Below are 14,622 nucleotides of genomic sequence, written 5' to 3' on the forward strand. Positions count from 1 at the left end.
GAAACATGACCAAGCAGACAATACAAACCGATTCATTATTGTCAATAAACCCCTTACTCATCTAATCTCTTAGGCTAAGTGAGTAAATTTGTAGCATTGATTGATTCAAGCATATCATCTACACCTCTCGGTAGTAAAACACCTTAGATCTAATCTCAACCTATCGGTCTGTTGATAGCATTAAGAACACCAATCTAGAAGGGAATTTATAAAACACAAATATAAAAGCTAAGAGATCCTAACCGATCAAGAACACAAAATTGTCTATCCAATCCCTAGAAACCTTACTACACTACTCAGATCTCATTGCAGAAAACACAAAGCATAGTTAAAACAAAATTGCATTATATTTAAAAAAGAGTAGAGTAGAAGAGTATAGAATCTAAATTGCAAAAAGAAATGAAATTAAATCCTAACAAAAGTGGAAAAAAGTTTTGAGTCGCTCAGTTTCTCTCCCAGAAGCTCTCGCTCTCTGTTCTGAGGGTCTGCGGCGTGCTAGGGCGAGAGGAAGAAGAGGGGGGTTTATATATGGAAAACCATTAACCCTAGCTTCCCAGTCCTGCCCGAGGGTCTGCTCGATGGGGTGCATGAGGATGTGCTCTGGTTGCTCTTCGGGTGGGTCCTCGGATTGTTCTTTCTGTTCTTAGATCCTCTTCGATCGGGTTGGTGTTCAGACTGTTCTTCCTGCTCCATAGCTCCTTTGGGTACATGCTCGAATTCGTCCTTGTTTCTCCCCATTTTTGGCTCTTAAGCACCTGTTTTCATCCAAAATATGCAAATGCAAGAATGCAAAACCCTAAATGGCCTAAATGTGGATTCCTACAGTAAATGACCTAAAAATGCTAAGGTTAGGGTAAAAACAATGCAAAATATGGACAAAAAGGGATGCTAAAAACATGTAAATTAGAGAGTTATCAGACGTCCAAACTTAAATCTTGCTAGTCCTCTAGCAAGGAAGTAGGAGGGTGTGGTTCTAAAATGGGACTCATAACCTTTTGAGCTAAGCGAAGGATTCAAAATATAATCCTTAAAGATAGTTTAATGGTGCTAAGATCAATCAATATACTTACAAATATTTTTCTATGCTTATCACCATGCATCGATCTAGTTCAACCTCCAACTAAAAGTAAAGACTTGAAATTCCAAAGAACATCTCTTTCACATTCCTTAAAGTGTTTGGTGAATTCTTGCAAATGGAAGGTGAATCAAGCTCAATCGGTTTCAAGGGTAAGGCTTTTGGTAGTGTGGTTTTAAACAATTGCTTTGGGTGGCTTACTCTCAAAAGAAGGAATGCTAGACAGTTGTGAAAACTATCTAAGATTGAGAACAATTAGGGCATACAAAGCTTAGCTCTTGATAATCTACCCTTTTCTCATTCACTTTCTCTTTTTTTTTATTAAACCCCCTAGAATTAAACTACCCACATTCTAGATTTTAACTCTTTCCCTTTTTTTACTAATCCCTAATGTCTAAACTTTAAATATCTAGCTCTTTTTTTTTTCTTCTTTCTCTGCTAAGCTCCTAATAACATTCCTTTCTTTTTCTAGGAGACTATAGCAAGATCCTTTTCTCTTTTTTTTTTCTTTTTTTTTTTGCTAAGAGACTTAGAGCTACTTGATTCTAACCTTAGGGACTTTTTTTCTCTCTTTTTTTCAACCCAACCCCAAATAATCATGCTAACCGCCTATCTTTTAAAACCGATCCTATTAGCTAGTCCAAATAATTCTAAAACAAGAGTCAGTTCTTTGTCGTTCTCAATACTCTCAAGGTTTCACAACCTACAGCACAATGAAAAGGCCTCACTCAACGATTCAATACAAGGTGTGAAAGAAAGGTTTAGGTTCAAGGGTAGGGAAAACGAATCGGGTTAAACGAAAAGATTGGTAAAAACGGTGTGTTAACCCGATTGTAGAGTTACCATGAGCAAGTATTCAAATTCCATAAGCAAGACAATTTAAGTTCAGGTTAAGTCCAATAATATAGAGATGGTTCAATGTTCAAGCAAGTGGAGGGAGCTTTCAAAAGACACAAGGTTTTAAACAAAGATTTTTCATTTTTTTCCAAAGATTGATCTAGCAACAATGAACTGTGATTAAGGGTTATAGCTTCAACCCTAAGGTTTGGCTTTAACCAAGGTAGTTTTAATCATTGTCCCCTAAAATGCATATGCAACAATCCTATATGAAGCAATCTAGACTCAATCCTAATATGAAAATGCAACTACATGAACACTCTTTTTTTTATATATTTTTCAATATTTTTTCAAATTTTTAGGGTTTTTAATGCAAATAGATGCAGACTCATATGAAGAAAACTAGTATGCAAAAATTTGAAATAATAAAATAAAACACAATGTTATATACATCCTAGGACCCTCCCCCAAACTTAAATTACACAGTCCCTGTGTAAATAAAAGTCTGAAAAAGAATCAAAGAATCACAAAAAATGGAATAAAACTAAATGCGATGTTATTTACAAAGGTGGATGAATGTGGTACCTCATGGGTTGGTGAAGAAGGAGGTTGTAGCAGCCTCCATACTCGCCAACGTGTAGCCAGGGTCGCCACCGGCTTCAACAGGTGTCGGGATTTGCTCATCAGAGAGCTCGGTTATACGCACGAACGACTTGCTCGGACCAGCATCCGAGGGATTTATCGGGTAAGTGCTCGCGTAGGTCATCGGGAACACTGAGGAGGGAAAAGACTGAAAAAGAAGAAATGCTAGTTATATGTACACTACTGCCATTGGGACTTCTTCCCAAGAGAGCTTGTTTATAGTCACTAAGCTTGACTCTTGATTCTGATCAGACTGGTGCGATATCGGTGAGATACAGAGATGCCCCCACCTCTGTGTTCTCATTCGCCATGTATTTCTTCACTCTTTGCCCATTAACGGTAAACTCGGTCCCATTTTTCCCGAGTAAAGTCACTGCTCCATAAGGCATAACCTCCTTAATTTTGAAGGGTCCTGACCATCTCGACTTGAGTTTCCCGGGGAATAGCCGAAGCTTTGATTTGAATAGAAGGACTTTGTCTCCAGCTTTTAAATCCTTATGTTGGATCTTTTTATCATGAAAGGCTTTGGTTCTCTCCTTGTAGATCTTCGAATTATCATAAGCCTCTAACCGAATTTCATCGAGTTCGTGGAGATCCATTACTCTTTTTTCTTGAGCGGTCTTTATGTCCAAATTCAGGAGCTTGGTTGCCCATATCGCTTTATATTCTATCTCAACTGGTAGGTGACAGTTTTTTTCCATAAATAAGCTGGAAGGGAGTTCGCCCAATTGGTGTTTTGTAGGCTGTCCTGTAGGCCCATAATGCATCATCTAGCTTGTAGTGCGTCTTTGAACATGGTTGGCCACCAGAGACCAGCTTGAAGTATCTTTTGGACGGTCTTGAAAGTAGCGAAGTGACCTCCATAGTCAGACCCATGACAGTGCTCTAGTACTCCTTGTACTTCTTCCTCTGCTATACATCGTCTGAACAGGCCATATGTCCCTTTTTTGTACAAGTAAGGCTCATCCCAATAGTAGCTGTTGATGTCCCTAATGAATTTCTTCTTTTTGTGAGCATCGTAGTCCTTAGGAATTTCCCTGCAAACCATGTAGTTCACGAAGTCAGAGTACCAAGGTAACTTAGCCGACTCGATTGCCATGAACTCGATCAACCCTGTTGACTCAAGGATCGAGTGAGCTATCGTGTGCCTGATTGTGTGGCTCATTTATTCGAAGAAGTCCATGTGCATCAGCCTCTCTTTGGGCATCGAGTCATCTATTGGAAGTGGATCCTCAATTCTCATTCTAGATAAATGGTCTGCCACTCCGTTCTCGATTCCCTTCTTATCCAGAATTTCTATGGTGAATTCTTGCAGAAGAACTATCCATCTGAGGAGCCTGGGTTTGGTGTCCTTTTTTGAGTAAATGTACCTTAGGGCGGCATGATCTGTATAAACAACCACTTTCAATCCGACTAAGTAACTCCAAAATTTCTCAAACGCAAAAACTACAGCAAGGAGTTCCTTTTCAGTTGTTGCATACCTTGTCTGGGCATCGTCCATGGTTCTGCTGGCATAGTAGATCAGATGGAGCTTTTTATCTATCATTTGGCCAAATACAGCCCCTACTGCGTAATCTGATGCGTCACACATGATCTCGAAAGGATAATCCCAATTAGGAGCTTCAACTATCGGTGAACTCACCAAGGCTTCCTTTATCTTGTTAAAGGCTTCTAAACAATCCTTGTTGTTGATAAATTCTGCTTCTTTGCAGAGGAGTCGTGTCAACGGTCGGGCGATCTTAGAGAAGTTTTTAATAAATCGCTTGTAGAATCCTGCGTGACCTAGGAAACTTCTGACGTCTTTCACCGATTTAGGAGGTTGCAGTTGAACCATCACTTCTATTTTAGCCTTGTCAACCTCTATCCCCTTTTCTGACATCTTGTGGCCTAGGACTATTCCTTCCTGAACCATAAATTCGCATTTTTCCCAGTTCAGCACTAGATTGGTTTCTTCGCACCTTTTGAGCACCTTACAGAGGTTTGAGAGACAAGATGAGAAAGAGGCTCCATATACTGAAAAGTCATCCATGAAGACCTCTACCATCTCTTCAATTAGATCAGAGAAGATGGACGTCATGCATCTTTGCAAGGTTACGGGAGCGTTGCACAAACCGAAGGGCATCCTCTTGTAAGCAAATGTACCATAAGGGCAGGTGAACATCGTTTTCTCCTGGTCAGCGGGGTGTATAGGGATTTCCAAAAATCCACTATACCCGTCGTGAAAACAGTAGTAGCGGTGGTTAGCGAGCCTTTCCAGCATCTGTTCTATGAAGGACAGAGGAAAATGGTCTTTCTTAGAGGCTGCATTAAGCTTCATATAGTCAATACACATCCGATGACCTGTTATAGTCCTCGTGGGAATTAGCTCATCTTTCTCGTTTTTGACGACGGTGATTCCTCCGTTCTTTGGAACGCAGTTCACCGAGGACACCCAAGTGCTGTCAGAGATGGGGTAGATAACTCCACCATCGAGCAACTTCAGAATTTCCTTTTTCACCACTTCCTTCAAGTTCGGGTTTAGCCGGCGCTGAGGTTCTACACTAGAGTATGATTCATCCTCCAGGTTTATCCGGTGGGTGCAGAGATCAGGGGATATACCCTTGATGTCGTCTAGAGTGTAGCCTCTTGCCCCTCTATAATTTCTCAACTGAGTGCAGAGCAATTTCAGCTCTTTTTCAGGCAAGCTAGAATTAACAATAACAAGATAAGTTGAGTCAGGTCCCAAGAAAGCGTACCTTAGCCCAGATGGAAGAGGTTTGAGTTCCACTTTAGGCGCCTTTGACTCAGACCAATCATCAGTGGTTCGCAGTTGCGGCTCAAAGTTGTGCTCGATCATCTTACCCGATGAAGGGATCGTGTTAGCCACCGGGTTGGTGATCGGGTGGACTGGTGTTGAGCAACTGCACGACATGACGTAGGAGGTGCCTACTGACTTGTTCAAGCTTCCGTTTTCGAGCATTATCCCCTCTCTTTTAGCTTCCCTTATGTCTTCACTTAGCTCCGGTTCGATGACTTCCCGATAGGTATCAAGCATTTCCTTGTAGAGCTCTGTTTCTTGATGTACGAATCCCTCCTTACTATCATATGTCAGTGCTGTGTATAAACAATCCCCGATTGCAATCTCCTCAAACGCCTCTTCACGCAGTTTTTCTAACTCCTCTATCCAGCAGGTTTGCCCTGCTATTGTAGGTTTTTTCATAGTTTCCCGAATGTCAAACTGTATAGTAAGGTCCAATCGAGCAAGGTAAAGTAAACGACCCCGGGTCGCTCAGTTTCTTAGGTGCAGTAGTCGTCTGGATTATAGCACTGCATTCGTGATTGAGTATGACCATCCCTTGCACTTGTTTGATCCACTCCATCACCGCATCCTTCAGGAATTTATGGTAAGGAGGTATCAGGGTGAAAGCGTCCATTAGAGGCATGCAAAGTTCGAGTTCCTGCATCTGTTTCTCAAACAATGCCTGATACTTCTCAAGAAGTTCCTTGCAAAATCGTCCAGGGAATGGCAAAGGTGGCTTGTAAGATGGAGGGATGAGTCTTCTTTCTTTATGTTTCTCTCATCCTGGTTTGTCTGCAGGAGGTGGAGTGAACGAGGTGTCAACCCGATCATCTATCCAAGTAGTGTGGTCGGGTGTCGGGCCGGGTTGCTCTGGAGAATGGTTTGGTGGTTGAGCAGGAGTGGGCGGTTCACGGGGATCCTCCCCATCTAAATCATTGCTGTCCTCAGTAATGTGCGGTGGTGCCGTCCGAGGTGGTAATTGGCGTCCACTCCGTAGGGCTATGGCAAGCGCAGATTCCTGACTTTTGGAAGTTGAGGTCGATTTATCTGTAAGCACCTGGATTCGAGAGCCTAAGGCATCAAACTTGTTATGTAGTTGCTTGAAATTGGCTGATAAACGGCAAGCAAGATCATCGAATCTTGTAGTTATTTGTACGACATCGGTCTTCTGAGTTGACAGGACTTGGTGCCTTAGTGAGAGAAAATCTAGCGATGAGGAATTATATGAAGGTATTTGGCTGATAGTCTGATTAGTTGGGATGTAGGTCCTAGTCCTTGTTGTGTGACCACTTTGATTATAGATGTAGTTCATGTCCTCTAGCTGAGCTGTCTCCCCATCTTGTTGCAGAAACTGCTCTTCCTCTGAGATGGCATGAACATGTTGTTGCTGGCTTAGGAGCTTATCCAACTTGTCATTGAGGGATTTCATGTCCCTCTTGTACTTGGCGTCTTCCTCTCCAGTAGATCGCATAGTGCGATCATACTCCTCATTGTAATGCCCATCAGATTGAGCTAAGTTCTCAATGAGATCCCAGCCTTCATCGACATCCTTGTTGAGGAAGTTACCATTGCTAAGTACACTATACACTCCTCTGTATAGTGTACTTAGCAATGAAGCATTGTTGAAACCATGATGAGGGCATCTGGTAGTGTATCCCTTGAAACGTTCCCAAGCTTAACTGAACGTTTCGTTGTTCTTCTGAACAAAGCTGGAAATGTCATTTCGCAACCTTGCGGTTCTGGAGTTGGAGAAGAATTTGGCTAGAAATGCCTTCTTGCACGCTTCCCAAGTGGTGATGGACTCCTTGGGGAGTGATTTCTCCCAGATGTGTGCTTTGTCTCCCAAAGAGAATGGGAAAAACCGGAGCTTGAATCCATCGTCACTAACACCATTTATCTTTGTTAGGCTACAGAGCCTATCAAACTCATCTAGATGATCCAACGGGTCCTCCATTTGCATACCATGAAACTTGTTGCTTTGTATCATCTGGATGAGACTACTCTTGATCTCAAAGTTGTTGGTCTGGACAGCAGGTGGCACAATGCCATGTCTTTGAGTGTGATTAGATGCAGCATCTCCCGCTCCTATGTGGGTCCTCTCTTGAGGAGCTGGTGAACCATTCTGATTATTTATCTCCTCCTCAATTGTTGGTGGTTGTGGTTGCTGGACTTGTTGTTGACATAGTAGCCTAGATCTGTCGATGTTGTCGATGAAAGGACTCAGGTGTTGGCTACCTTTAGATCATGTTTGCATGCACAAACAGTTGACCGAGTGAGTACACGAGGGTCAACTCGATCCAGGTGATCGAGTGACGGGTCGGGTGGGTACTCGGGTCGTACCTGAAATGCAGAACAAGCAAAAATGAATGTAAACAAGACAGTACCGAACCAAAATGGAAAATAGAACTTGATCTAGCAAGTGCCGAAATCCTAAACGTAGCAAATTAAAATCAACCAAATGGCAACGGCACCAAATTGATAACAGGATTTTCACCCAAGGTATCAATTCCATATGCAGTTATAGTATAAAGGGTTATCAATCCAAATGGTTGTTATGCTAGCAGATAAGATGCAATCAGAACTATGCAAGTCAAACCAAGCAATAGTTGGGTTTGATCTAACAATCCTAAAATAAATAACAGAAAGCAAATATAAACAAGGAACCACACACCCTAAGCACTCGATGCAAGCATTCGAGTACATGATCGGGTGGGGTGATCGAATAAGCAAGATAAGCAAGAACAGCTCGAAGGTATGCTCGAAGCAGGTGATCTTGTACCTGTTCGGGTAAGGTATCGAGTAAGGTAAGAAAATGCAAACAATTAAAATACGAAAGCTTCTAAGGATGGGGTAATCGACTCCTAAATTTTCCTGACCGATACAGATGTCTTACATGCCTCAAGCAAATATTCCCTAGACAATGAATCTCTAAAATCTTTTAAAACACTCTCGTGGTAGAAACAATCAACCTTAATCACTCCCCTACCCAACTCTCGTTGGAGAAACATGACCAAGCAGGCAATACAAACCGATTCATTATTGTCAATAAACCCCTTACTCATCTAATCTCTTAGGTTAAGTGAGTAAATCTCTAGCAATGATTGATTCAAGCATTTCATCTACGCCTCTCGGTGGTAAAACGCCTTAGATCTAATCTCAACCTCTCGGTCTGTTGATAGCATTGAGAACACCAATCTAGAAGGGAATTTATAAAACACAAATATCAAAGCTAAGACATCCTAACCGATCAAGAGCACAAAATTGTCTATCCCATCCTTAGAAACCTTACTACACTACTCAGATCTCATTGCAGAAAACACAAAAGCATAGATAAAAGAAAATTGCATTATATTAAAAATAGAGTAGAGTAGAAGAGTATAGAATCGAAATTGCAAAAAGAAATGAAATTAAATCCTAACAAAAGTGGAAAAGAGTTTTGAGTCGCTCAGTTTCTCTCCCAGAAGCTCTCGCTCTCGGTTCTGAGGGTGTGCGGCGTGCTAGGGCGAGAGGAAGAAGAGGGGGTCTATATATGGAAACCCATTAACCCTAGCTTCCCAGTCCTGCCCGAGGGTCTGCTCGATGGGGTGCACTAGGATGTGCTCGGATTGCTCTTCGGGTAGGTCCTCGGATTGTTCTTTCTGTTCTTAGATCCTCTTCGATCGGGTTGGTGTTCAGACTGTTCTTCCTGCTCCATAGCTCCTTTGGGTACTTGCTCGGATTCGACCTTGTTTCTCCCTATTTTTGGCTCTTAAGCAGCTGTTTTCATCCAAAATATGCAAATGCAAGAATGCAATACCCTAAATGGCCTAAATGTGGATTCCTACAGTAAATGACCTAAAATGCTAAGGTTAGGGTAAAAACAATGCAAATTAGGGACAAAAAGGGAAGCTAAAAACATGTAAATTAGAGAGTTATCAGACCCCCAAACTTAAATCTTGCTAGTCCTCTAGCAAGGAAGTAGGAGGGTGCGGTCCTAAAATGGGACTCATAACCTTTTGAGCTAAGCGAAGGATTCAAACTATAGTCCTTAAAGATAATTTAATGGCGCTAAGATCAATCAATATACTTACAAATATTTTTCAAGCTATAGTCGTCGGTTTGGATTGGGTGTCGATCGATGCTCCTTCAGTGTCGATCGGCACTGGTCAGTTGACCAAACTCCAAATTGACTTCTTTGATTAAATGCTCCAAAACGATCCAAATTGCTCAATTTCGCTCCATCCGTGCCAAAATCCTAGAATACCTGTCACGACTCAAAAACATCCTAGAAAGCAAATCATAAGACTCAAAAAGCACACTTATATCATGGTTAAAAACCGTAAAAACCATGATATATCAACTCCCCCAGACTTAGCCTTTGCTTGCCCTTAAGCAAAATAGAAACTTAAACCTGTGAAAGAGGTTTGAAAACACAGAAACTCATTTTCTCTCTAAGGTTTCTCGCCGGAACAGGAGGAGCCCAGGCGGTTCTGAATACTGTATGCGTCCGTACCTCTCGCTCCTTCAGTATTGCTTCTCTATACTCATCTTCATTCCAGTTTGTAGCGTCTCCATACATTTTCCTCTGTTTCTACTTCCGGTGATACTATTGCAGAACGCCGGCGATAACACCACCAGTGGTTTGGTGAAGGTGGAGGAATTTCTAAACCGGCCGTTTGGGAATTCTATTATATATATACTCTTAGTCCCTGAATTATTTTTGTATTTAACATTTTGTCAGCTATTTTTCTCAGGGTGCAACTAACTCCTCATGTCTTTGATGGCCAATCTTGCGAAGTTCTCTTGAAACAGCTCTGTTCGGTTTCAACATGTCTCGTTCACTGGTTGCTAACGTACCTCTCTCCATGGGCCTCCTCTGGATCAAACTCTCTTTGGTTGGTCTGGTCACTTTCATGGCTCCAACCTAGGTCTGGGTGTTCGGATATCGGATCAGATTCGGTTCGACTATTTTAGATTTCGATTTTTTTAGATATTGGCTCTAACATCCATTCAGATATTTATAAAATTTGGATTGGTTTCGTTTAGGATAATTCGGATTTTGGATCAGTTTAGATATATTGTCGATAACCAAAATTAAACCAAAAATTATTGGATAAGGTTTTATTTGAATATTTTTAATCCGATTGTATCTAAAATATCATACTAACCGCGTATTTGAAATAAAATGAAGCAAATAACAAGTTCAAAGTTCAAAATAACATAAAATCATACTAATACATAAAAGTGCGACGTACTAACATCTAAAGTGAGCCATAAAACTCTGTCAATGCAAAAAAATCAAAACGAAAGTAAAAAATAACGTAGATATAGGAGTGTCTTCAGTTCATGTATATCGTATATAGTTAGGTGTGTATATCTATTCTTATCAAGTTGTTTATTATATTTTAGGTTATATTCGGATATCTATTGGATATTGGTTCGGATCGGATATCATCCGATATCCAAAAGTAATGAAAAAAAAAATCGATATGTTATTCTATGGGTATTTTTGGATCGGATTTGGTTCTGATTTTTGGATGATTTTAAGCCCAAACCTAGTTCTAACTGTGACAACCCGTCCCGCGAACCCCACTAGTTTCACTGCTAGCCGCCCAACGGACCTCAAGCTGGCTCTGCAGGGCATCGATCCTAACCCATCACTGTGGATATCCTAATCCACCAGTAGGTTATTTGTGCGCCAGGCGTTCCTCGAACCCTGGTCCTCACCCTTTAACAACCTTCCCACAGGACAAGTTGCCACCAATTTGTTTTTTATATAATCATAATTAAATCATTTTAAATATATATAATATTTTAATGTGGATGGTGTTAGCAAAATAATAAAATAATGATTATCCTTGTTATAGCATCAAATTAATAATATTTTAAAATTCTATCCATATAAACCCAATATGTGTCACCATATAACCAACTGCGGACCTAGAAAAAAGTTAGGAGGTTAGCTGACCCCTAATATTTAAAATTCGGGGGTTTAGTCCTTAAAATTTATCATATATATATATATATATATATATATATATTTTCTGTTCTATACCTCTTTAAATTACAAATAGTATGAGTCTAATGTTTAAAGTTTTGTTCATTTTCTTTATATTTTGAATTTATTATTTACATGTTTTACATATATTTTATGTATTTGACCCGTGGTTTTTTTATAAAGAAAAATGTTCTTGATTTATTGTTTCTGAAATATTTAATAACAATTTTTGGGTAAAAACCAATTCTCGGTACGGGACTGCATAAAACGCTCTCCTTTAAATTTTAAATATTTTTAAGAAGTGTAAATGTTACTAATATTGTAAACTTTTGATATTATAAAAAATTATTATATTTGTGCGCTCGAAGATTTCTACGATAAAATATATGTAGTTAAGTTTTCTATTCATTTACTGTATTTGTTTAGCTGCTAATAATAATTTATATAGTTTCCTTCACTTCGCATGAAGACTATATTATAATAAAGTAAAAAGTGGAAGTATTATATATAGACTGTAACCGTCAAACAACATGTTAGTTAATAATCTCTTTTCATAAATTTAACATTTAGTCTTACCAAAAACAAATTTAACATTGAATAACAGATAAGTTAACATTGAGAATTAATAGCTGCATTATCAAAAAGTATGATCCAGATATTCGGGAAAACTTTATTTGATAACTCATAAAAGGCAAGAAAACCAAGCTTAGCAAAATTTGTAAACCAAATAACTATCAACTTATTAAATCCTTGATATTAACAAAATTAGGAGAAAAATTATGAAAAGAATATTTTATTGAATTCCAAAGAGGTTGGCATGAATCCAAACATATTCATAAGTATGAAAAATTAAAACCAAGTTGTGACAAAACGTCAAAAGTCTGAGAAGTAAAATATAATGAAACAGTCTGCTAATACAAAGCAAAGCACCAACTCACTCCTTCTCAAGCTTTGACTCCCACCAGTTTTGTTATTTCTCCTTATTGTCTATAACCTTCACATCATCTTTCTCCTCAGCCGAATCCTTCCTTATTGGTTTCTTCTTTTAGATTCTTATCCAGTTATCCTCAAAGTCAAGTGTAGCAGCCTTCAAACCCATTTTTTTTTCCAGAATTAGAACCTTAGGAAATCATCAACTTGTTTGACGAAAAAAAGGAAAAGCATAAACTTCATGAAATGGGCGATTGACATGAACTTAGAACACATAAAAAAAAACTAAACAAACTTTTAATCACTATTAAAACAACCCGATCTACTTTTGATTTTATTTTAATAATAATAATTAATTAACTAGTGGTCCTATACCAACTAGCCACTCAACCACAATCAAACCAAACAACGGAAAATAACCAATAGATACCATTAAACCAATAACCAATAAATGATAACCAATAATTCAATTGCAATAATAATCCAACCAACAAAATCATAAAACATCAAACCAGAAACTTAGAAATGTTCTAATGACCCAACTCTAACAACCTAGCAGAAGTCAGACCACATCAATGAGCCACTAAAACATCCTCCTCTTCATTGCCTTGATTCCACGATCACACTTTGCCTTTACTTGCACTATTGAAAATATGAGATGCGTGAGTATTTTATAAACACTCAGTGAGGAAATCCTCTCATCTACTAAGCTATACACACATGCAATTGAAATAACCATCAAACAACAATCAACAAACAAACAACAAAGCAAGACATCTACATCGACCGAAACCGACCGAAACCAACCTATGCATCGTCCGATACCAACAGGGGTCACATCGACCGACACAAGCTTGCATCGACCAACATCAACACTGCATCGACCGATGCATGTTCGACATTGCACGAAATCCCTAATTGGATCGATCCACGCCTCCACATGGCATCAACCGATTATTCCTCGAAGATCCTTGCTGGATCTCTGTTCTTAAACCACCAAAATACGATCCAAAACCAAAAAGAAGCTTCCCAAAGCCTCAAGTGACACATAAACACTCTAACAAGCCAAGGATTCAACCACATAACGAATAAATAACAAAATTCAGAGAATCTCAAGCTTAGATAAACCATGGTCGTGAACTCCCAGCAAGCTCCTACAACGATCCCGACTACAGACCTCTCCAAGAACAGCCACAAATCTCTCAATACTCTCAAGAACGCTTAAGAACTTCTTTCTCTCTTTCTTTTTCACCAAAAACAGCCAAACTTGGCGAAACCCTCGAGTTTCTCCTTTTATACACAACTTCAGGGTTTCTCTATCCCCAAAACACAACGTTTAACTTACTCGCTTTGCGACCAAACCGGCCTTGCATCAACCGATGTAACACCTGCATCGATTGATGCACGTCCCAAACTATGATTCTTGTTCGCGGATGTTACAATTCTTCCCCACTAACATAGATTCATCCTCGAATCTTGAACAACCATCAGCAAAAGACTCCCGTGCAACCGTCTCCACGACCCGCACTCCTCTGACCGATCTGCGAAGGTAACCTCTGGGGGATAAAATCACGTTCATGCATTATTTGCTCTCATTTTTTGGACTTTCCTTTACTCACAGGTCTCGACCTTGAGTTTTATTGACTCATTATCGAGCCTAAGCCTGCATGCCATACTATATAAGGAAGTCCATTGTTCATCTCTCTGGTTGCCACCCTACAGCGCGCCCCCAGATCTTCATGCGAAGTCAATATACCAACAATACTCTCAAGCCACAAGTCTCAGAATATAGTAGTACTAGGAGAAATAAAGTCCCCCAAAAGTCGTTCAGGACCAATTGTCCCAAGAGCAAACAATTCTGAACACGTCTGACCCATATCCCTAACAACTTTTCCTTTCCGTGGCTACCAACCACATATCCCCTCACTGGAATATCCCATGACCACACAAGGATCATCAAAATGCCCGAAGGGTCGCCGCAAAGGACAACAAAGTCCCTAAACAGGACCACCACAATGGTTGTATGTCTAAACAGACCGCCACCAAAGGCCAAACAAATGTCCTAAACATGACCGCCACAAATACTACTTGTCCCGAAGGACCGTCATGAATACCACTCGTCCCGAAGGACCGTCACAAAGACCACTCGTCCCAAAGGACCGTCATAAAGACCAGACATCCCGAAGACCACACATCCCGACGAATTTCCTAAACATGCCACATGTTCCGAAGGAGCGTCACAAAGACCACAGTTTCCGAAAGACCGCCTAAACATGCAACATTGGCTAAATAGCCCGCCAGAAAGGCCACACAATTGGCTAAATAGCGCGCCACAAAGGCCACAATGTCTAAAAAGACCTCCACACACAGGCACACAATGAC

At 40.1% G+C, this 14,622-nt stretch overlaps 1 non-coding gene across 1 annotated transcript; it reads left to right on the plus strand.

Moving 5' to 3' along the window:
* The first annotated feature begins 6,958 nt into the window (after positions 1-6,958).
* LOC147921027 (small nucleolar RNA R71) lies at positions 6,959-7,065 on the plus strand. The gene has a single exon (XR_015591899.1). It is a non-coding gene; the product is annotated as a small nucleolar RNA R71 (small nucleolar RNA).
* The last annotated feature ends 7,557 nt before the right edge of the window (positions 7,066-14,622 follow it).

This window comes from Camelina sativa, chromosome 19 (genome assembly GCF_030686135.1).
Source record: "Camelina sativa cultivar CO46 ecotype springtype chromosome 19, ASM3068613v1".
Lineage (NCBI taxonomy): Eukaryota > Viridiplantae > Streptophyta > Magnoliopsida > Brassicales > Brassicaceae > Camelina > Camelina sativa.